Source organism: Solanum stenotomum, chromosome 1 (genome assembly GCF_019186545.1).
Source record: "Solanum stenotomum isolate F172 chromosome 1, ASM1918654v1, whole genome shotgun sequence".
Lineage (NCBI taxonomy): Eukaryota > Viridiplantae > Streptophyta > Magnoliopsida > Solanales > Solanaceae > Solanum > Solanum stenotomum.
This window is the reverse complement of record NC_064282.1, coordinates 72,413,104-72,423,489: the sequence shown is the minus strand read 5'-3', so window position 1 is coordinate 72,423,489 and position 10,386 is coordinate 72,413,104. Positions and strand designations below refer to the sequence as shown.

The 10,386-nt window shown below is 36.7% G+C and overlaps 2 pseudogenes; one reads left to right on the top strand and one right to left on the bottom strand.

Annotated features, from left to right (window-relative positions):
* The first annotated feature begins 737 nt into the window (after positions 1-737).
* On the top strand, positions 738-5,120 carry LOC125846571 (IAA-amino acid hydrolase ILR1-like 7; annotated as a pseudogene).
* A 576-nt stretch (positions 5,121-5,696) lies between these two features.
* The window catches only part of LOC125856394 (eukaryotic translation initiation factor 5B-like), a 25,792-nt pseudogene continuing 21,102 nt past the window's right edge, over positions 5,697-10,386 (bottom strand).

Here is a 10,386-nt window from a genome sequence, read left to right as displayed (position 1 = left end):
AGTAGATAAATAAAAATATTATTTATTCTTATAATGAGGTAGGGTGGAGAGAGAGGGGAATAAAAAGAAATTGTGTATTAGGCGATCTAAATTCCATAAGTCGTGACATAACTCTGCTCTCTACTCTTCATCAAATACAAAACAACATTTTTTTCAATCAACGAAAAAATGTAATTAGAACAACAAGAATCGAACTACTACAATTCAAGAACAATACAAATAAAGCATGATAGAAATGTGTTATTTGTTGTAGTGGGTGCCTCTCGAATGAAATTTCTCTTTGGGTGTGGTTAAACTTGGAGGCTTTTGACGTGTTGTATTTACAGGAGTAAGTGAATCCTAGTTTAACTTGATTTGCTTCGTGACTCGCTTCATCTTTCTCCTTATTTTCAACCTAATTTGATGTGCATAATTTATAAAAAAGAAAAAAACTTGTCTTGATCTCCACTTTGAACTGAATTAAGGTTACAATTATCTAAGTTTTTATAGTGCACATCTTCTTCAAACCATCTCCAGTTCTACAGAGAAAGAGATTCGATCTTTTAAGGACCTGGTTCTTGACAATCTTTTTGTATATGGATTCTCACTTGTACAATATTTATCAATGAGCAAAATATCACATAATCTTAAATATAAATTCAAAGATCAAGACATCTCACTCAACTATTACATCATACTTGAAATATAGATAAATCAAGAGCAATAAGACTGATTACTTCATTCTCTTGTTTACAGATATGGGTTCATTTTGCATAAAATTGACTCTCATATTGTCTTTTCTATCCACTAGTTTTCCATACAATTCATGGGCTGTAGATATAGATATACTAATTTGGGATCTGAAACTGAGTTACTAACTCGGGAGCTTATGGAATCCTGAGTTCTTGGATTGGTTGAGAAGGATGAATCCATGAGTACCCGGAATTGTCTTTTCAAGAATACCAAACGAGTCAATTTATCCGAAATGAGTTGGATTCACTTGGGTGGCTAAAACTGGTGCGGTGGGAACCATTGCTCAACCTTGGTTTAGTTTGACTCTCCCCATTCAGGTTTATTTCTTGCTTCTTCATAATTTGTTCTTGCTTTTTGCCTCCATTACCTAAAACTTAGGCTTATTGTTTGTTAGGTTGGGGGTGACAACTATTATGTAAATCTTATTTGTTACAGTGTTTTGGGAAGCGAAAATCGGAAAAAACGCGACGAGGGCTCGCTTCACAGAAGCGAGAAGCGAAACTTTTTTTAAGTAAAGCGATATTTAGTATAAAAATAAAAAAATATTAAATAATTGAATAGAGGTAATATATTCTTAATTTAAAAGTAAATAGATAGTCAATAATACTCATAAGTCATAACATATAAAGCAAAAAATCAAAAACATAATTAAATCACAGTATCAGATCAGTCGCAGCAGCCTCGCAGAGAAGAAGAGAAGAGAAGAAAAAGAAGAAGAAGAAGAGAACTTACAGCAATGGCAGCCTGGCAGTAACCAAAAATTGAAAAAAAAAAGTCGCAGAGAAGTCACAAAGAAAAAGAGAAGAAGAGAAGAAGAAGAGAACTTACAGCAGCAGTTGTAACTTCTTAGTCTCGCAGCAGTCCAAAAAAGAAATTTGAAGTCGTGAAAGAGGCATATTAAGTCGCATAAGGATTTCAGAAATTATTTTATAAAAAAAACCTTACAATTTTAAAAAAAGAAAATTAGCGCTTTTTCAAATTAAGTGCGCGTTTTTACGCTTTTGCTTTTCTTGCGCTTCTCGCTTCTACAGTAGAAGCAAGTGCCTTTTCAATGTCGCCTCGCTTCACGAAATAAAACCGCAGGAGCCTCGCCTCGCTTCTCGCTTTAAGTGCGCTTTTCTGCGCTTTTTACAACACTGATTTGTTATGCTAGGAAAAGCTAACAACTTATAGTTCAAGTGTGTTTCCATAAACATTTGGTGAGAGAACTCACTGCCCTACCCTGATAGTTTAAGTATGAAGCTAAAAAATTGAGAGATGTGCTTTTGACCCGTCAGTCTTATAGTTATGTTGAATCTCAAAAACAATGAAATGATTAATCTTTTTACCATATTGTGGCAGTCAAATTACCATCCAACAACATACTCACTATAATCCCATATGTGGGCTATGAGAACCCTCCCTCTGTTCAGAGGCGTATCTAAGGGGATCACCGGGTTCACGTGAACCCATGGTCCCCTCCCAAGAGAATACATAGTAGTGTTATATTTTAAAAAAATATTGAAATATAGATGTGTGAACCCACACTCGTAGTATCACATAATGCAATTATGACTGGGTGCACCTCTCTCCGCGAGGTTAGAAATTTGAATTTTATTTTTATCTTATTTTATTTTTCTTTCTAAAATTAGATAACACTTCTCTAAGTGGTAATTGGTAGCACTTGTTGCATTTTAATTAATGAATTAATTTTAGACCTATAATTTTAAAATTTTAACGATTTTCAGTAGGAAAAATCTAAACGTCGAACCGATCTAATATATATATCATAGATCAACCTTCTTATATTAGCAACCCATCATCTCAAAATCCTGGATACGCCTCTGCCTCGGCTCCAAAAGAAAGGAAGTCAAATCACCATCCAATGATTTGGTTATTTGTTAGATGATTGCATTGATTTAGTAATTGCTTTGTTGAAATAAGGGCATAATTTTTTGATACTACCTTTGTTTCTGCAATAAAGATTATTTTGAAATTCTAAATGGCGAAATAATTTTGATAAGGATTGTTTAGGTGAAACATCTCTGATCTCTCACAAGTCAGAATTAGTTGCTTAGGATATTGAAAGTGGACTTTCGATAGTTTTGTCACTCAAGAAAAGACTTTAAGAGTGATGAGTTTTATTAACACTGCACAAACTTGGGGAGTTAATGATGTGTATCCAGCTGAGCTTTATAGAAAAAGTAGTGTTGTAATTCAGCCTGTATACTCTATGTAGTGATTGAAGAGGGAGAAATCAGTCTCCTTGTGGTGCTACGTAAGAGAGAAATCAGTCATTCTGCAGTTAGAATATGGAATTGAACTCAACTTAAATTTCTAAGGTTAAACAGTTTTAAAACGTTATGCCTCAAACAACAGATCGAGTCTACCCCTAAAAGTTAGACCTTAAGAAGGTTACACTTATTCTTCATGGTGGAGACCAAACTACTGTAACAGTTACATCAAGTATGTGTCTGATACTGTATACCTTCTGCTGCTTGAAATTACCATTAGTTCATCCTTTTGGCTTCATTTACTATCTTATTCATATGTTTTGTTGTTCTCACCTCCCTCATTTTGAAGCCACTTCCTCAGTGTCGAGCTGCTAAGATGTTGACATTGTGGATTTGTCTTTCTTATTCAAGATATTTTAGGATATTTGTATGATGCTTGACTTAGCTTTCATTTGAAGATTCCGCCACAAATACACTATTTATCAGTTATTTCATACTTAAGTGCGAGGATAATAGAACATATTGGTTTAACATGTCAGGTTACAATCAAATCAGTGATTTCTTTCACTAGCTGGTAACCAGAGATAGATTCAGATGGGGAGATTGAGAAGAAGTGCAAATTTGAGAGTTGAATACATGTTTCTGAATATAACTGGCATAGTTTGGTGAGCATTCACACTATTCTCTCCTATAACCCACACCATCATTGATGGGAAAATGGAAAAAGAATGACCATAAAAGTCGCTCTTATTTTCATATTTGCTCAAGCAGTGCATCGTCAACTGTCTGTTCTAAAAGAAAGAGTTCCTCTACAATGACAAGACTAACTGATTTGAAGTGTAACTTTGAAGGAATTGGTAGATTGGGAGTGCAAAAGCAAGATCGATGGAAAAATGCATGCTTGTGGCCACGATGCTCATGTTACTTGGAGCAGCTAGACTGATTCAGAACAGAAGGGACAAGTTAAAGGTAGGAGAAATATTATTATTTCTGATGAATTAAACATGATATCTTAAATTCTCAATAAACTGATTCGGGTTATACGAAGGGCACAATTAAGCTTGTTTTCCAACCTGCAGAAGAAGGATATGCTGGTGCCTTGTATATGTTAGAAGAAGGTGCTTTAGATGGGTTTCAAGAAATGTTTGGCTTGCATGTCTGGCCATTTATGCCCGTTGGCACTACTGGTTCAAACCTGGTCCTATTATGGCTGGCTCTAGCAGGTTTACTGTAATAATGCAAGGGAAAGGCGGCCATGCAGCAACACCACATAACACAAGGGACTGTTTCTATGGCAGTTCTTGCACTCCAGCAACTTGTTTCTCGAGAAACTGATCCTTAAGAGCCGAGGGTATTTGTCATTTTTCCAAACAGTTAAAATATAATTTTCTTTTTTGTTCAGAATCCTAAATTCAAGTAGAAGGATCTAAAGATTCCTGTTGATTTGTTATACATGCAGGTGCTCACTGTTGCATTTGTAGATGGTGGTCAAGCCGGTAATGTAATCCCCAAAAGTGTAAGGTTTGGTGGCACCTTCCGGTTCATGACATTAGAAGGATATTCGTATCTTAAGCAGAGGATCAAAGAGGTACCGTTAAAATTGTCTACGGACTATGTCCCTCCTCAAGTTCTGGTGCTTTGATAAGTTCATCTGAAATATCAGGCATACAAGTGTCAACATATATATGTAAAACTAGTGCTTTACCTTTTCAGAATTTTCCACATTGGTTACCATATACCAGTTTTCTAGTATTGTTTGCTATAACTAAACGTTATTGTCACCAGAAATGCTTGCTACTGAGTACTGACAGATCATTGAGACTCAATCAGGAGTACATGAGTGTTCTGCCACTGTCGATTTCATGGAAGAAATGAGGCCATATCCACCAACTATAAATGATCCCACTATCTATGATCATAGTAAAAGTGTTGGAGAAGTCTTGTTTGGCAATACATTCCCCAGCTTTGATGGCTGCAGAGGACTTGGGGTTCTATTGGCAACTGCTTTCTTTTTCATTGGGACACAAAATAAAACAACCTCATCTTCTGTTAAAGGTTTGCACTCCCCGTACTTCACCATTGATGAAGAAGTTCTTCCCACAGGAGCAGCCCTCCATGCTGCTTTTGCCATATCTTACTTGGATACACATTTTAAGTCGAGAGTAACACAATAGATTGGTGATTATTACTGTTTGGTAATTGAACAATCATTTGCGACTTTATTTATTAGCAGAAAAATCTGTAAGCTTGATATCCCATTCTACATCTAATGATGCTTTACTTTAGGATTTTTGTTACTATTTTTAATAAGAGAAGCACCCTCCACATTCAATAAATATGTGATGTTGAAAATCACTGTTAAAAGAATTCTACTCTCTACAATAAAGAATAAACTTCAATCTCTAATGCTTTTTATCTTTTTGAATAATCCTTCAAACTTGCAATTTGGTGGAACTAATAGACGTGCTTTTCGTAATGGAAAATATGAATTAGGAGTGGCAATTGGCAGGTCAAAATAGGCTGAATCAATAGATGGATCTCCTGCCCAAGCATTGTCAAGTGGCCAACTATGAAATGCTTGTAATTTGAACTTGAGGAATACGCTCATTGTTTTCAGTTGTGCTAATAAAATGGTGTCATATATTTCTGTCACTGTTTCTGGGTGCTGCAATACGTACTTGTAATAGGAATAGTTACAATTCTGAGAAAATTAAAAGAAATTTATTAGGAAAGCAATAGCAGGCCATTAACTCGCAGTTGTTCGAAATACTCACAAGCACATCAAAAAGAATTGTACAGAATTGTTGCCACCCCTGTACAACACTCATCTCTGAGATTGACCAACAGTCTAACACTACCAAAATTCTGCTCTTTTTACCACTTCACTACTAAAAGAACTGTACACAGAACCAACTGAAGCAAGGAAATTGCAACTGTCACCGATACATACGCATTTCCATCCTTTATGATTAAGAGTCCCAACAAAAACACTGTTTCTTGCCACAATGAACTGTTGAGCCCCAACGCAGTGCCACAAAAAGCCAAGGCAGCAGCTACTTGAAAGGTTTGCAACAAAGTCTCACTGTATCTTGAATAAGTTCTTCAATGTTTTAACTAGCCTCCAATCTTCAATAGACAATTCATTCTGTAGAATTTCATCAAGTAAATCTGAACATTAGCCCCAGAGAAAGGGGAGCAAGGTTCTAAAGTGCCTGCCTGTGTGAAAGGGAGGTGCACCAGAAAGCTATTTTTACATACCCGGAAATTGGCCTTGAGAATGTCAATGGATCTTCTCGAGACTTTGATAACAAGCTCATCTTCCATCTCAAAATGCCTGCCAACATCTTCTGTTTCTCCTCACAGTTAGACCCAACTATCTGCAATTTAAGGCACAAGGTGAGTCGTCATATGCATAGAAGAAAATATCCAAGTCAATTTGCTTACAACTCCTGATGCTAGGCAAGTATCTCAAACATTACCACATTGTAAAAACAAGGGAATTGCAGAAATATATCATCAACCAACTTCATACCTTAATGGACACCATCTGCCCTTTCTTGGCAGAGTCAACAGGCCTATGGTTGTTCTCGATGGACGCAATCCGACCAATATCAATGAATTCCCTTTGTGGAATACATATTGGAGTCCCGACCTATTCAAATTAAGCTCATCACAACATGGACTAGAACACTACAAATGAAGATTGATCAAAGAGCACTACTACCGCCAACAAAGAAATGAAATACAGGTGTGTGGGAGAACAGTATTGCATCCTATTAAAAGGGTGGAAGGGGAGAGAGAGAATTAAGAAAATGGCAACATTAGCACCAGTATTCAAAAGCACTGACAACATAGAAGAAAATTTGGCAGTCCCCTCAAAATTAAAGATCTCTTAGCCAAAATAAAGTGAAAACCCATAGTTTTGACATACAAAATCAAGGTATAAAAGGACCATTAGGATGTGCTCAAAACATTTTGAAAGGGAACACCATAACAATAAGAATAGATTATATTCACATAATTACCACATTTAATAGAAAAGGTAATTTTCCCAAACGCAATTCAGAGAATGTGTTTTTTTTTTTTTGTGTTTGGTGAACAAATTCCATGAATCACGACATAAAGAAGGAATAGTTAATACCCTGGCAATGCCCTCAAGAACATCAACTCCTACGACAATTGGATCCTTCTTGTTGTAGACATGATTAGGTACAATCTTGAGAGAACAGGGAAAGACTGCTTCCTCGGCAACTTCCTTCTTTTTTTCTTCCTTGAGATTATCCATATAGGCCTTAAACTAATCGAATAGGTGATATATAATATCAGCAATAAAAATTTTGACACCAGCCTCATCTGCAAGTTCTTGAGCTTCTTGTGTCACTTTCACGCCAAAGGCCAAGATTGTTGCATACTCTTTCTTCTTCTCCAGCATGACACTAGCTTTCATGACATCTTTTTTGTGCACAGGGCCTATTCCAATTCCACTGACAGGTATTCTTATTTCGTCAGTCTTCAAGAACTCCTGCAAAGCTTCCAATGATCCAAGCGTAGAAGCTTGAGCATAAACTCCCCCCCCCCCCCCCCCACTTCTATCAATCCTGCTCATCACCGACCTCATATGTTCCATAGCTGCTTCTTTGATGTGCTCAACATCATCATCAGGCCCCACAACATATAAACTAGTGCCAGCAATTGCATACTCAATCCCCTGTACAAAATGAAAGAACAGAGGGGACAGGGGGTTATTCTTCACCGCGTGAATGTACAGCAATAACAAAGTACTGTGGTGGAAAATGATGGCATCATGAATCAAGACAAAAACTTATCAAAACACAACAAGAAGGCAAAAAAACAAAATCAACAAGAATTCCTATTTAGTGGCACTTCAATGTCAAATTTCACTCGACTAACAAATCAGACACAAGAAAAGCTGACCTTTGTCAAAATCAAGAAATCAGTATATCATCATTTATCAGACATATTTTCAAAGATTCAACATAGAAAAAATGAACATCCAGGACAATAATGAAAAATAAAGGCAATCTCTGCCCTAACCAGGATAACTTTTTCACGGGAAAAAGAAACCCAGCAGAAAGGGAAGAGGCTCCATCCATGATCCACCTACCAATTTAGTGCAATTTACAAAGCATCCAACGAATCCCTATAAAGTTGCTTCAAAAGTAAGCAAGAATTCAAGATTGTGACAAATATCCAGCACAATTCCCTTACCTCCCTGATTGGATCCAAAGTGCCCTCAAACTCAAGTAAGAAATCATATCGGGGAACCTCGGTAGTCTCTAATATAAATAGAATAGGTTAAGTTACATATGTAAACATCAACTAGACTTGGTTAACAACCACCTACTTCTTTGAAACATCAAATCCGGCGTAGTATGAGTTCTTATCCCATGACGAGATTATGGACAAAAGAACTCCAAGATAAGCTGCCTGGACTACAATAGACAATTAAGAAATGCTTTCTTCCTAAGGATGAATTGAATGGAGATGTCGCACAAATAATTCAATGTACTCATCACAGTCATCGAAGATGAGTTGGATGTAAAGAAAAGTGCATCTCTCAAATTGAAGACACAAGTAATGATGAGCGAGTAAACAGTACATATTCAGTTCAAAATCACAGACATCGTTTTTATCCAAAACAAACCAGTCAACGTGATGCCCCTGGACCAGTTTTCAACCCCCCCCCCCCAAAAAAAAAAAAGAATACCTTTCAAGGGTCTAAGCGTGACAAAAAATGCATACCATAAAGCAGAAAGAAATGAAGAATACACATTAACAAGCAAATGACGTTACCTGAGCATTAATATTTATCCCCTGTGCAGCCTTGATTTCTTTATGATGCAGATATGATCCCTGAATAAAAATATTACCAGAAAATAAAATCATTCATAACTTCATATGAAAATTAAACATCCTGAGAATAACTTCATTCTTTAGATTCTTTTTTGTTCCATGCATTACAAAGTCATAAGTGCTGAAAAATAGCAATTCTGAAAGTTAAAACAGCGATTATGAAGTCAACATGCCAGACAGCCATATCTCTTACTTGAGCTAAACCATCTGCAAGTCAACTTTCTACTTTTCGATTGCCATATTTAGCTATAGAGGATCATAATTAGTTTGGCACCAAGAAGATCTTGAGATACCAAGTAAAGATATTACTAGCATGAACTCTATATCAGGTATACCAAACAAAGAGACATGCCGTGATGGAAATATCAATTGTTTTAAACATCTTCAAACCAATTTTCACAATTAAAGCACAAAACTCTCACCACCATTATTATGTGGACGGAACACATAGGTCAAGCAAAACAAACAAAAATGATCACATTGCATAGAAAAGGGAAGGACCTGATTGTCTCCATCAAAAAAACCAGATCCCGATATTTTTTAAAACCCCCCGTCCCCCAACTGCCACCATCCATTTTTTTCTCCTCTTTCTTTTAATAGTTAAAACATGACAAACTGCTTAATCATCTATTGATTGCATTATATAACGAGTACAACTCTGGTAAAGAGTATCTCGACTCACAAGGTAATCAAATGAGAATGCATCAAGAACACATAGTTTTGTACCTTTATTCAAAGTTCTTTCATTGGGTGAGGCGTCAATAATGCACGGATTGAGGTGACAATAGGGTCCTACACACAAAACAGGATAGAGAAAGAAGAAGTTGAACATCAGACATTCACATTACCCTAGGAATCTTACCACACCATAAGAATAATAAAAGCTTGCCTGCATGCCACAAACTACTATTTGGTCACCTTCATGGAGCATACCATAGATCAATACCACATCAATGGTTGCCCCGTGACCTTCAATAGCCTTAACCTCCAATACAGTACACTACCAGAGAGTAACAACAGTAACGCTTAGATAAAATCAACCGTGTACGCGTAACCGGAAGCACCCCTTCTTTCAAAGAGAGGAGGACGGGTTATTCACATTTAATTTGATGGTCAGAGGCGAATTGAAATTTAAGCAGTGGGAATTCTAAAGATTCCCCGGGGGGGAAATAGAGATGTCTCCTGCGTTACCCATAATATGTGGAAGTATCGATGTAATTTCATAGAGTCATTCGGTCTGAATGCTACATGAAGAACATAAGCCAGATGACGGAACGGGAAGACCCAGGATGTAGAAGATCATAACATGAGTGATTCGGGAGATTTGGATTCATATATATATCCACCCATGTGGTACTTCATTCTACGATATATATAAGATCCATATGTATAGATATCATCATCTACATCCAGAAAGCCATATGCTTTGGAAGAAGCTTGTACAGTTTGGGAAGGAGTTTTGATTGATCAAAAGAAGAATCTACTTCAACCGATATGCCCTTAGGCATGGCCATACATAACATAGAAATCACACTTGGAAAGGGTGGACAATTAGCTAGAGCAGCGG